Source organism: Mandrillus leucophaeus, unplaced genomic scaffold (assembly GCF_000951045.1).
Source record: "Mandrillus leucophaeus isolate KB7577 unplaced genomic scaffold, Mleu.le_1.0 Scaffold1365, whole genome shotgun sequence".
NCBI classification, from domain to species: domain Eukaryota; kingdom Metazoa; phylum Chordata; class Mammalia; order Primates; family Cercopithecidae; genus Mandrillus; species Mandrillus leucophaeus.
In genome coordinates, this window is record NW_012101327.1 from 248,856 (window position 1) to 263,135 (window position 14,280).

At 37.4% G+C, this 14,280-nt stretch overlaps 1 protein-coding gene and 1 pseudogene across 1 annotated transcript in view; both read left to right on the plus strand.

Moving 5' to 3' along the window:
• LOC105534554 overlaps positions 1 to 891 on the plus strand; it is a 3,839-nt pseudogene extending 2,948 nt beyond the window's left edge.
• The window catches only part of PVRL3 (poliovirus receptor-related 3), a 123,454-nt gene that overhangs the window by 12,091 nt on the left and 97,083 nt on the right, over positions 1 to 14,280 (plus strand). The gene's annotated exons all lie outside the window — the stretch shown is intronic.

Below are 14,280 nucleotides of genomic sequence, written 5' to 3' on the forward strand. Positions count from 1 at the left end.
CTCCGGGTCCCAGAGGCTGCCCATGGGGTGGGAGGTGTGAGGCCACTGCCTGCCCGGGGCTTGGAGAGTAGGTGGAGCAGGGCAGGGAGATGATAAATTGACCATTATCTCAGGATGTCTCTTTCTGGCTGCCAATATCGTCGCCATCACCAGCATCACCAACCCAGACTGGCTCGACACCAGGGAGTCTGTGGGAGCACTCACTGTGGGCCTCGTGGGACAGTGTCAAACCATCCATGGACGAGAGGGGATGTGCACCCCTCCCCGGCTTCCCCTGGAGTGGGTCACCATGCTGTTTTTTCTCATGGGAATCATTTGACTGTCACATGCGGTTTGCTGGTAGCTTCCCCCTGGGGAAGAGAAGCTACAATATATGTTCAACGGATAGCATTCACTGGAATGATGCTTTTCTGTATGGCTGCCCTCATATTTCCAATAGGATTTTACATCAGTGAAGTTGGAGGTCAATCTTATAAATTACCCAACAACACAGTAATTGGGTTATCCTATGTACTTTTTGTCTTGTCAATTTTCTTTCTTTATCAATTTTCTTTCCAACTCAAGTGAGTTTGGAGCCCCTCCCCTGCGATTTCTTAGCATCCTGTTTTTGATCTCTGTTGACACATTTTCACCTTAATTATGATCCTAGGTTTCCTTGCCTGTCTTTCCATGAGACTGCCAGCATCTTGGACGCAGGGACAGGGTCTTATTTATCCTGGTAGTGCCTCTGTGTAGCTTGTTTCCTGTAAAGAAATTTGTCTTATCAAATTTCTTTTCTTTACAAAAGTCCTATCAATAGTAGGACTTCTATTTGCTGCAAACTTTATTTGCCAGGCTGATGAAAGTCTCAAGTGCTTGACTCTCTTATTATTTTTTATTTTTGGAGGGTGAGGAGGACAAAGACTGATCTCTAGCCTGAGCAACAGAGTCAGACTCTGTCTCAAAAAAATAATAAATAAAATTAAAAAAAAAAAAAAAAACAGCCTTTTAAAAATTAATTTTAATTTTTTTTTTTTTTTTTAATTTTGAGTCAGAGTCATCTTCTGTTGCCCAGGCTGGAGTGCAATGGCACTATCCCAGCTCACTGTAACTTAAGACTCCCGGGTTCAAGTGATTCTCCTGCCTCAGTCTCCTGAGTAGCTGGGATTACAGGCGCCCGCCATCATGCCCGGAAAATTTTTGTGTTTTTAGTAGAGACGGCATTTCACCATGTTGGGCAGGCTTGTCTTGAACTCCTGACCTCAAGCAGTCCACCTGCCTCAGCCTCCCAAAGTGTTGGGATTACAGGTGTGAGCCACTGTGCCTGGCAGAAGAAGCCTTTTTCTCAGGTTAGGGAGGTACTATAGTTTTGAATGTTTGACTCTGCCAAGCCTCATGTTGAAACGTGATCCTCAGGGTTGGAGGTAGGGTCTGTTGGAAGGTGTTTGTGTTGCAGGGCAGATCCCTGAGTAATGCCCTCCCTCGGGTGGTAGAGGGAGATGAGTGAGTTCTCACTCTTATTAATTCCTGCAAGAGCTGGTTATTAAAAAGAGTCTGGCACCTCCTCTCTAACTTTGTTACTTCTCCTCTTGCCATGTGATCTCTGCACACACCATCTGTCCTTTGCCTTCTGCATGAGTAAAAGTGTCCTAAGGCTCTCATCAGATACCCAGTCCTAAACTTTTTCAGGTATCAGAATTGTGAGCCAAATAAGCCTTTTTTCTTTATAAATTACCCATTCTCAGGTATTCCTTCATTACAACACAAAATGGACTAAAGCAGGAAGTTTCTTTTTGTTCCCATTTTTTCCAAGAATTTTTATCGTGACTGGGTACTTAATTTTATCAAATGTTTTATCTTAAAGTTGAGGATATGATTTTTTTCCCCATTTTTAAAATAATGTGGTAAATTATGTCCTATGGGCCCAACATGCTTCTGCTATACAGCTCTACTGATGGTGTATATTTTATACACTCTAGTATTTATAAAAATATTAAACCATTATTGTGTTTCTGGAGTAATCTCAGTTTGTTTTTGATGAATATATCCTTTATTATATCACTGGATTCTATTTGCTGTTTTATTTTTTTTCCACCTATGTTAATGAATTGCATTGGCCTCAAATTTTTCTTTCTTAAAATGCTTTTGCCATCTTTTGGTGTCAAGACTATGCTGGACTCATTAAAAAGTTGGGAAGTGTTCATCTTTTTTTTTTTTTGTCTTGTGTAAGAGTTTAAGAATGATAATTTTTTTCTTTGTTTTGCAGAATTCATCTGAGCATGTAGTTTTATTTTTAAGGGAAGGATTTTTAATTACAGATTTAACATTTTAGTAATTATAGTACTAGTCAGATTGATGGTGAGTTTTTTAGTTTTACCTCTTATATTCAGCTCTATGATACATTTTGAAATAAATTTTGTGTATGGTGGAAGGAAAGAGTCTAACATCATTTTTTAATATGGATATCTAGTTGTTGCAGGAACATTTGTTGAAAAGATTATTCTTCCCCCATTGAATTGACTTGGTACTCTTAGAAAATAAATTGATGATAAATGTGATGGTTTATTTCTGGACTCAGTACTGTTCTGTTGATTCATAGGTCTTCTTATTCTAGTGTCACACAGTTTTGATTAGTTTCAGTCATACAGTTTTAATCACTGTAGTTTTGAAGAGAGTCTTGAAATTGGACAGTGTTCGTCCTCCAATTTTGTTTTTTCAAGTTTGTTTGGTTATTACTAGACTCTTTGGTTTCCATATAAATTTCAGGTTTAATTTGTCAATTTCAGCAATTGTGCCAGGTAGGATTTGGATAAGAGAGTATGTTGAATCTGTAGATTAATTTGGAGACTGTTGCCATTTTAACAGTATTAAGTCTGTTGATACATGAACATAGGATAAGTTTACATTTATTTAGGCTTTCTTTAATTTATTTTAACATGGTTTCATAATTTTCAGTGTAAGCTTTACATTGTTGAATTTTTTTCATATTTACTTTTGTTGGTATTGTCAGTGGCATTGCTTTCTTAATTTCATTTTTGGATTGTTTATTCCTAGTCTTTAGAAATGCAGTTGAATTTTGTGTGTTGATCTTGTATCCTTCACCCCTGATGAACTGTTGTATTAGTTCTAACAGACTCTTCCTCCTGCAATATCTTTTCAGTCCCCTCTCCCAAGACAATGCAACACTGTTCACATTAAAGGAGAAATGCTTAAAGGAATTCCATTTTATCACAGAGCATATACGGAAGGATGCATTTGGAGCTGAGAGGCAATACATTGATAATGTACACATTTCCATAGTGTGAACGTATTTTAAAGGTGTTCATGCACAAGATTAGAAGCTAAGTATTATGTGTGTGGTTTTTTGATTTTTTTTTTTTTTTTGAGACGGAGTTTCGCTCTTGTTGCCCAATGTTGCCTAAGCTGGAGTGCAATGGCGTGATCTCAGCTCACTGCAACCTCCGCCTTCCAGGTTCAAGCGGTTCTCTTGTCCCAGCCTCCTAAGTAACTGGGATTACAGGCACGTGCCACCACGCCCAGATAATTTTTTTTAAATTAGAAACGGGGTTTCGCCATGTTAGCCAGGCTGGCCTCAAACTCCTAACCTCAGGTGATCTGCCTGCCTCTGCCTCCCAAAGTGCTGGGATTACAGGCATGAACCACCGTGCCTGGCCTTATGTATCTCTTAAACCAAATGAAATGAAAAAATGTTTATATTATTGCCTTTCTAGAAACTTTGAGAGTTATACATATTAATTCATGTAACTAAAACATTTAAATATTTAGATAGTGGATGGAATGTAAAAACAATGTAAACAATTGTTTTAAAACCTCTCTTAGTCTGTTTTTAGTGTGTCATAACTTGCATTGACTTGTCACTTATGTGAAACACTTATTCTGTAGATGCTGATCTACTGCTTTAGGATATCAAAATGTGACAGTTACTTTATTTCATTGGATATAAATTGTCATTGATTAAAAGATATTATGATTTTATTAAGGAAAGGAAAAGACAACAGAACAAACTGACAATACTTTTGTATCACTTATAATTTTTATTTTATATATATTGACTTATATTTACTATACTTTTATTTCGTACAAGGAATTTTGCAGGAATGCTTTTTTTCAAGGATAGCCATTATGCTTACTATGTTAACTCATTAGTACACAAAAGACAATAGTCACTGAGATTTTTCTTACAAGGCTCTAATAGCCATTCTGTAAGTTTTCATTCTGGTGCTGTCCTCATCATACCAGAAGAAATTAGTGGAACATAGGATTCTCATTGACTTAAAAGTCATAGGTCGTAAATGTTGCATACTATCAGTCATGCCACTATGAATAATAAACAAGTTTGCATATACACAGACCACCTATGTTTCTAATTTAGAGACATTGGGGGTGAAATCTTCATCTTGGAGTTGATGAAAAAAAAAGGAACCTAAAGTTGCTTTTCAAAAAAGGAAGGAAAAGACAAAACAATAATTTTATATCACTTGTAATTTTTATTTTATGTGTATTGACTTATTTCATGTTTACTATACTTTTATACTTGTCAATATTTCACCCATAGGCATAATTTTAAAAATCATCATAATTTGTGTGCATGCATGAAAATGGAAATATAAGTGGATAATATTTAAGGTACTCCTATTTTTAATATTCGGAGTCTTACTTTTTTGTATTGCTTTTTGCCTTTCTGTGCTTTTTCCTCAGTGCTATGAGGAGTTATTTGATGCTGTCTTTCATAAAATATACGTTAAAAGATCACCAAGACTACCCTCAGATTCAGTAATTCTCTGGGGCCTTATAGGACTCAGAAGAGTCATAAGCAAGGCTGTGATTTATGACATATAAAGGATACCAAGCACAGTCAGCAATGGGGCCTGAGGCAAAGTCTTGGAAAAACCAGGAACAAGATTCCACAGTCCTTTTCCAGAGTCACACAAGGTGGATTCAGTTCCCTCAGGAACAAGTTGTGACATTTATGAAATGTTACCAACACAGAAACTCTTTAGAGACTAGTGACCCAGTGAACAGGGTTTTCATTTGGGGCTGATCATGAGGGTACTCCCTGCCTAACATATACCCAAATTCCAGACTCCTAGAAGGAAAGTAGTTATTCAGCATAAACCATATTTGAACGAAGAGTGAACTATCATCAGTTAATAGTAGAAACCCTCCCCAAATCTAAGTTTACCAATGCCAGTTAAGGGCTAATTTTGCAGGAATGCTTTTTTTCAAGGATAACCATTATGCTTGCTATGTTAACTCATTAGTACACAAAAGACAATAGTCACTGACCCGAATCTCATCTTGAATTCCCATGTGTTGTGAGAGGGACCCAATGGGAGGTAATTGAATCATGGGGGCAGGTCTTTCCTGTGATCTCCTTGTGGTAGTGAGTAAGTCTCATGAGATCTGATGGTTTTACAATGGAGAGTTTCTCTGCACAAGCTCTCTATGCCTGTAGCCATCCATGTAAGATGTGATTTGCTCCTTGTTGCCTTCCACTGTGATTTGTGAGGCTTCCTGGGCCACCTGGAACTGTGAGTTCTCCATTAAGCCTCTTTCCTTTGTAAATTGCTCAGTCTCGGGTATGTCTTTATCAGCACCGTGAAAACAAACTTAGTACAGTAAGTTGGTGTCAGTAGAGTGGGGCATTACTGAAAAGATACCTGAAAATGTGGAAGTGACTTTGGAACTGGGTAACAGGCAGAGGTTGAAACAGTTTGGAGGGCTCAGAAGAAGACAGGAAAATGTGGAAAAGTTTGAAACTTCCTAGAGACTTGTTGAATGGTTTTGCCCAAAATGCTGATAATGATATGGACAGTAAAATCCAGGCTGAGGTGGTCTCAGATGGAGATGAGGAACCTGTTGGAAACTGGAGCAAAGGTGACTCTTGTCATGTTTCTGCAAAGATTCTGGCAGCATTTTGCCCCTACCCTAGAGATTTGTGGAACTTTGAGGTTGAGAGAGTTGATTTAGAGTATGGTGGAAGAAATTTCTAGGCAGCAAAGCATTCAAGAGGTGACTTGGGTGCTATTAAAGGCATTTCGTTTTAAAAGGAAAACAGACCATGCAAGTTTGGAAAATTTGCAGCTTGACAATATGATAGACAAGAAAATCCCATTTTCTGAGGAGAAATTCAAGCTGGCTGCAGACATTTGCTTAAGTAATGATGAGCCAAATGTTAATCATCCAGATAATGGGGAAAATGTCTCCAGGCCATGTCAGAGACCTCTACAGCAGCCCCTCTCTCCCATCACAGGCCTGGAGGTTTAGGAAGAAAAATGGTTTCGTGGGCTGGGCCCAGGGTCCCTCTGCTATATGCAGTCTAGGACTTAGTATCCTGTGTCCCAGCCGCTCCAGCCATGACTAAAAGTGGCCAAGGTACAGCTCAGGCTGTTGCTTCAGAGGGTGGAAGCCTCAAGCTTTGGCAGCTTCCACGTGTTGTTGAGCCTGTGGGTGCACAGATTTCGGTTTAGGAACCTCCTAAATCAAGAATTCGGGTTTAGGAACCTCCACCTAGATTTCAGAAGATGTATGGAAAGGCCTGGATGCCCAGGCAAATGTTTGTTGCTGGGTTGGGGCCCTCACGGAGAATCTCTGTTAGGGCAGTGCAGAAGGGAAATGTGGGGTTGGATCTCCCCCACAGAGTCCGTACTGGGATACCACCTAGTGGAGCTGTGAGAAGAGGGCCACTGTCCTTCAGACCCCAGAACTGTAGATCCACTGACAGCTTGCACTGTTCACTTGGAAAAACTGCAGACATTCAATGCCAGCCCGTGAAAGCCGCGAGGGAGGCTGTACCCTGCAATGCCACAGGGGCAGAGATTCCCGAGACCATGGGAACCCATCTCTTGTATCATCGTGATCTGAATGTGAGACATATAGTCAAAGGAGATCATTTTGGAGCTTTAAAAATATTTGCCTGCCCCAATGGATTTTGGACTTGCATGGGGCCTGTAGCCCCTTTGTTTTGGCCAGTATCTTTCATTTGGAATGGCTGTATTTATCCATTAGCTGTACCTGCATTGTACCTAGGAAGTAACTAACTTGCTTTTGATTTTACAGGCTCATAGGCAGAAGGGATTTGCCTTGTCTCAAATGAGACTTTGGACTGTGGACTTTTGAGTTAATGCTGAAATGAGTTAAGGCTTTGGGGGACTGTTGGGAAGGCATGATTGGTTTCGAAATGGGAGGACATGAGATTTGGGAGGGGCCAGACATTGAATGATATGGTTTGGCTGTGTCCCCACCCAAATCTCATCTTGAATTTCCTACATGTTGTGGGAGGGACCTGGTGGGAGGTAATTAAATCATGGGGGCAGGTCTTGCCTGTGCTGTTCTCATGGTAGTGAATAAGTCTCACAAGATCTGATGGTTTTAAAAAGGGGAGATTCCTTGCACAAGCTCTCTATGCCTACTGCCATCCATGTAAGATGTGACTTTACTCCTTGCCTTCCTCTCTGATTTTGAGGCTTCTCCAGTCCTGTGGAACTGTGAGTTCTCCATTAAACCTCTTCCTTTTGTAAATTGTCCAGTCTCAAGTATGTCTTTATCAGCAGCGTGAAAATGGACTAATAGACATATATAAAAATTTTACATGTATAAAAGTGAAGCTGCTCTGATAGAAGCTGTAAGCCTTGTGCTTTGAAATTCTCTTGTGTGGTACTTTCCCCCACCTCTTCCTTGAGTTACATTACTAGAATTAAACATGGAGATCAATTAGAAAACCACTTTTCTAGTCTAGATTCTTCCTTTTCTAGATGAGGAAGGTGAAACCTATTGAGTTTATAATTGTCCTTTTCTTTGCTTTTAATCTGTAAAGTTATCTGGATTTAGAACAGAGAAGAAAAAAATACATCTAAACTAACACTGATTCTAGGACCTTTGAGCAGAGTGCAAGTCTGAACATCTTCTCTGTTTTTGTTCATGTTATCACTACTGTTGTTGTGGGTACTATGCCAAATTTAGTGCAGTAGTTTCTCATACTAGTTTCCTAGGGCCTCTGTAACACATTATCATAAACTAGTGACTTAAATATATTCTCACACAGTTCTGGAGCACAGAAGTCTGTAATTTGTGCTATGCATACTATTTCAAAATCAAGCTGTGTTCCTTCCAGAGGCTCTAAGGGAGATTTTGTTCTGTGCTTCTTTCAGCTTCGGTGGCTACAGACATTCCTTGGCTTGTGGCTGCATAACTCCAGTCTTTTCCTGGCCTTCTCATCTCTCTGACTTCACTCTGTGTATTTTCTGTAAGGACACATGTCATTGGATTTGGGATCTACCTGGATAATCCACTGTCATCTCATCCTGAGATCTTTAACTTAATTGCATCTTCAGAGACTCCTTTTTCCAAATAAGATAACAGGTTCATTTCACCTAATTACTCTTTCTGCATCTGTGCTCTCTTTTTTTTTCCAGTACAGTAGAACTGTTAGACCAGTTTTCCTATTTACTCTTGCTAATTTTTTGACTTCCTGCATTTTCAACCACCAATGTTCTGTTTCTCCTCCTGATTACACTTTAAGCTCCCCAAGGTAAGGAGCGTGCTTCATCTCCTTTGTCCTTCCTCAGCATAAATGTCTGGCCCATACAGGTAGGTTGTTAAATAAATATTAGTTTAAAAAAAAAAATGGCTGAGCAAACAAACTTAATTAAGACCTTGCCTTTCTGGCCTTATCTCCGGTCATTTTGTTACTGATACTTGGATTTTTCTGACTTTCATAAACTTTCCTTGTATTTTTCTGTTTCTGTGAGTCTCTCTGCTTTTGTTTTTCCTTTAGTGCCTTTACCCTGCCTGGAAAATCCTGCCTCACCTAACATCCAGCATAAATGCTTCTGATCTCCTACAGCTTACCCAGACAAAATTAGAGTCACTAGTTTAGTGGTAGCTGAAAGAAAATGTTACTTTCTAGATGTAGCTTTTCTTACTCTACACACTTCTCTCATTCCTTTTCGTAAGTATCTTTTTAAGTTTGTACTCTTATCTAGGAGGCTCTCATAAGGATAGTATGTCCCCGTTTGCCTTGGAATATCTAGGTTTACAACTATTGTGGTAAAATTATTAATAATGTTTCTCTAAACAATATTTTGGCTTGGTTAACAAATTACGTGGTCGCTGTAGCCATACTGTTCATTGCCTTGTATGTCTTATTTTCTTTTTTAGATTATCAGTTCTTAGAAGTTGTAGCTATATTATCTTCTGTGTTGTAGAACATAGTATTAATACTTTATATTCTGTCAGTGAAACTCAATAAATATTTGAACACTTAATATGTGCTATGCATCCTATATTTTATCTATATAAGCACTCTCTTTTCTTAACCTTCAGTTGTCTTGGAGTGTCTCTAAGTGTCTCAAACAAAAATTTGCAGTCACACCAGCTTTGCAAAATCTAACAGTGGATTAGTCTGGCTCTATACATTCTCTGTGCTTACCTCTTAGCTGCTAGTGTTGCTGGGGTTGGGGGAGCAGGGCAGAAATCATATAGCCTTGTAGATTAGTGCCACTACTGAATCAGGCTTTAGTTTTAACTGGAACTCAAACAATTCTAGTGCTGCTTCTGTTAGTGTTTAGTTAGTACCTATTTCCATGTTTGAGTGCTTCCTTTTAAATTTTACTGAGACCTTGTTAATTAGGTGATAATAGTCCTATTTTATAGGTGATAAAACAGCTCAAAGACCCAGAGTCACACTGTTCTTGAATCTGGGTTAGTCCAACTCCAAAGTTCTTGCTTTTTTAATTCCATTCTGTTACTCATCTACAGTTTTCTCATTCTTAGGTCTTAGAAGTACGTGTATTACTGAACGATAAGCCATATGTAATTGTTTAGAGGTGCTTCCTTTAAAACACCAAGTTTGAGATTTTTGGATTATTAATGAAGGTTGACATGTTGTATGCAAATCATTACCTGGACCATTAAAGAAGGCTATCGTTTATGAGAATTGGTAGATTTTTGTCTTTAACGTGCTAGTTCCTTACATTGTCAACTTCTAAGAAGATATTTACAAGTTCATAAAATTTGAAATGCTCTAAAATTTGAAACTTTCCACAGCTACACCTTTGTTCTCTGATGGTTCAGTGCACACAAGCTTGCTTTCATGCACAAAATTTTAAAAAATACTGTGTAAAATTACTTTCAAGCTATATGTGTAAGGTGTATATGAAACATAAATGAATTTTTTGTTTGTTTGTTTGTTTTTTTCTGAGACGGAGTCTTGCTCAGTCGCCCAGGCTGGAGTGCAGTGGAGTGATCTCGGCTCACTGCAAGCTCCGCCTCCCAGGTTCACACCATTCTCCTGCCTCAGCCTCCCGAGTAGCTGGGACTACAGGCGCCTGCCACCACGCCCGGCTAATTTTTTTTGTATTTTTAGTAGAGATGGAGTTTCACCATGTTAGCCAGGATGGTCTCGATCTCCTGACCTTGTTATCCACCTGCCTCGGCCTCCGAAAGTGTTGGGATTACAGGCATGAGCCACCGCACCCAGCCATAAATGAATTTTGTGTTTAGGCTTTGGTCCTATTCCCAAGATATCTCATCATGTATATGTAAATACTTCAAAATTAAAAAAAAAAAAAAAAAGACACCCGAAATTTGAAACACATCTTGTCCTAAGCATTTCAGATAAGGGATACTCATCCTGTACTATAATTTTTGTGATACTTTTGGGAATATATTTTATTAGGATTAAAACTCATTTAAATATTTAAATAGTAATTTAAACTAACTTTAAGACTTTTTAAAAAACATTTTAAAATTATTCTGAAAATAATTCATTAGTATTTTAAAATTGCAACAGTTTCACAGGTTGAAGTGGGAATGAAAAGAGTAGAATCTGAATAATTGCTATGAAAACTCTGCCTCTGCATTTTTTTGGCCGTAGTGCTTGGTTTAAGAACTGCAATACCTCTCTACCTTTGTAATTTGAAAATCATTGAGATTTTGAATGTCGTGACTAGTAGCTCTTCTAGATTTTCTTTCTATAAAACATTCAGTTTTACTCATATTGTGCTTAACATGAGGGAGTTGGGAAGATAACTGCTGAAAGCCAGGAGGCTGCTGCTTATCTATGTTTTTGCCACTAACTAGTCATGTAATAACAGCAGATCACTATCTCTGTAAAATGAGGTTATATCAGATACCTTCTAAGGTCTCTTCCTGTTATAAAGTTTTGTGCTTCTCTTCTGAAAATATGAAGAAATTGTGCTTTCACCCATACAGTAAATTCAACCAAAGAAAACCCTTACTTAACGTGGTTAAATCAAGATAGTGTCCTTATTTGAAATTAAAACATAGCAATTGTTTGAGAATAGATGATGAAAACCCCATTTTAGAAAGAACATTTTATAAAAGCTTGAAATTGCTACTGAAAGATTATTAAAAATACCATGATACAGTAGGATTAACTTTATAGTTAGTATTAATGTGTATGAAATATTTTTGTAGAAATTTGCTATTTTCTGTATCTGTTATTCAGTATATTGGTTATATGTAATTATAGAAATGTAAACTTTTAAAAATTATTTGAAGCTGAATTTTTTAGCTTCATAGAAACCTGTAAACCTTTATTTAGAAAGGAAGTTGACTTTTATTGAATTTCTATTCTAGAATTGTGTTATCTAGAACTTTCTGCAGTGATGCAAAGGTAATGTAGCTATACTGTTCAGTATGATTGTCACTAGCTAAGGAGTACTTGAAATATGGCTTATAACTGAAAACCTAATTTAATTTAAATTTAAATAGCCACATGTGGCTAGTGACTGAGACAGTACTGTTTTAGAAAATGCTAAGCAATGTGCCAGAGAATAATTACAAAACTTTAGTTCTAGTAATTTGTGCCATTTCAGATTACTGTCCTTTCCCATTTTGTATTCAGCCTTGCTTTTAGCCTTATTTGTACTTACATATTTTGGCCTCATACTGAATCTTTGCTTAGCATGGAATGGTCTTCTCAGCCTATGAAAATATGAGCCTTCAAGGGATAGCTTAAATGTCACATCTAGCAAAGTCTTCCTTGATCCTCTGGACTATGGAAATGATACTGTCCCTTATTATTTATATGACCCAGGGTAAGTCTTGACCTTTTTGATTCTTGATCCGTCATATGGAAAAAAAAAAATTACCTGCGCCTAACAGGGTGATTTTTTAGGGGCAAGGGTTTGGATGTGGAGATCAATAGAAATGGTATATATAAAAGCTTTTTGACAGTTTTCAAGAATGTACAATTTTAAGGTGATGAGCCATTTTATAAACATTAAGACTGAGTCCAGAGAAATTAACTTTCCCACTATCCACCCATCATCTCCCATTTTCCACCTCATCCCACTTAGTACCTCATTTGCAATAATTGGTTAGCTATATTGGTTTCTATAACCCTTTCATCCTACTTCCTCCTCCCCCACTTCTTGACCAACTTAAAGTTCATAATCCATCATTAAAACCACTTATTTGTCTACACCATCAACTCCCTTGCCTGTTTCTCTTTTAAATTGTGCATGCCTGGTAAAATGTCCAACCCAGGTTAAATCTTGCTCTGTGCCTTCTTCACGCCTCCACTCAGGCAGCTGAAAGCTGGTCGATGCTGCTATAATTCAAGATCAGTAACTTTAAGCATGACTTGTCTTTTTATTCTCTTTATAGTGTGTTTTGCAGAGCAGCCTAGCTTATCAAGAGTTTCTTTTATGGATCATGCCTTTGGTGTTGCATCTAAAACATTATTGTCATATCTAAGGTCATCTAGTTTTTTTTGCTCTGTTGTCCTCTAGGGTTTTTATAGTTTTGCATTTTATACTTAGGTTTATTATCTATTTCAAGTTAATTTTTGTGAAGGATATAAAATCTGTGTCTAGAATTATTTATTTGTTTGTGGATCTCTGGTTGTTCCAGCATCATTTGTTGAAAAGATCTTTTCTTTATTACATTGACTTTGGTCTTTTGTTAAAAATCAAAGTTAACATATAAAGACTATATGAGTCTGTTTTGGGACTCGATTCTGTTCCACTGACCTGTCTGTTCTTTAGCCAGTACCACATGGTCTTGATCACAGTAACTTTATGGTAAGTCTCGAAGTCAGATAATGTAAGTCCTCTGACTTTGTTCTTCAACATTGTGTTGACTATGCCGGGTCTTTTGTCTCTCCATATACATTTTAGGATCAGTTTGTTGCTAGCTGAGATTTTGATTGGAATGTTGAATCTGTAGATCAAGTTGGGAAGAACTAACATCTTGACAATATTGAGTCTTCCTATTCAAGAACATGAAATATCACTCCATTTAGTTATTTTATTTTCTCAGAATTGTATAGTTTTCTGCAGGTAGATCTTACACATATTTTCTTAGATTTATACCTAAGCATTTTATTGTTTTGGGTGCTATGTAAATGGGACTGTGTTTTTAACTTCCAATTCCACTTGATCATTACTGGTACATAAGAAAGTGATTGACTTTTTTTTTTTTTTTTTTTTAACTTTGCATTCTGTAACCTTGCTATAATTGATTATTAGCTCCAGGAGTTTTTTCATCACCCACAAACAATGACAGTTTTATTTCTTCCTTAGTAATCAGTATACGTTTATGACTTGCCTTTTCTTATTACTTTAGTAAGAGCTTCTAGTATGCTGTTGAAAAAGGAGTAGTGAGGGGAAAATCCTTGCCTATTTCTAATCTTAACTGGAAAGATTCTAGTTTCTTGACATTAAGTATGATACTGGCTGTGAGTGTTTTGTTTTGTAGATGTCCTTTATCAAGCTGGGGAAGTTGCCGCTATTGCTAGTTGGATGTCCCTTTGGATGTCCCTTTATATTGCTGACTAATATTTCGTTGTATGAGTTTACCACAGTTTGTATATTCATTCTTCTCTTGATAAACATTTGGATTGTTTCTATTTCTTGGGTGTACAAATAAAACCATTGTGAACATTGGTATACAAGTGTACAAACCTTTGGACACATGCTTTTTTTACTGATGAGTAAAGACACAGGAATGATATGGCTGGATCATATGGTATGTTTAACTTTAAGAGACTGCTAAGTGTATTCCAGTGTGGTTTTACCATTTTGCAGTTTAACCAGCAATGTAGGAGCGTTCTAATTCATCCACATTTTCTTCAAAACTTGTTATTGTCAGCCCATTTAATTTTGTCCACTCTTATGGCTATGTAGTAGTACCTTATTTTAGTTTTAATTTACATTTCCTTAATGATGTTGATCATCTTTTCATGTGCTTGTTCATGTATCTTCTTCGGTGATGTCTGTTCAGATTTTTTTTTTTTTTTTTTTTTTTTTTTTT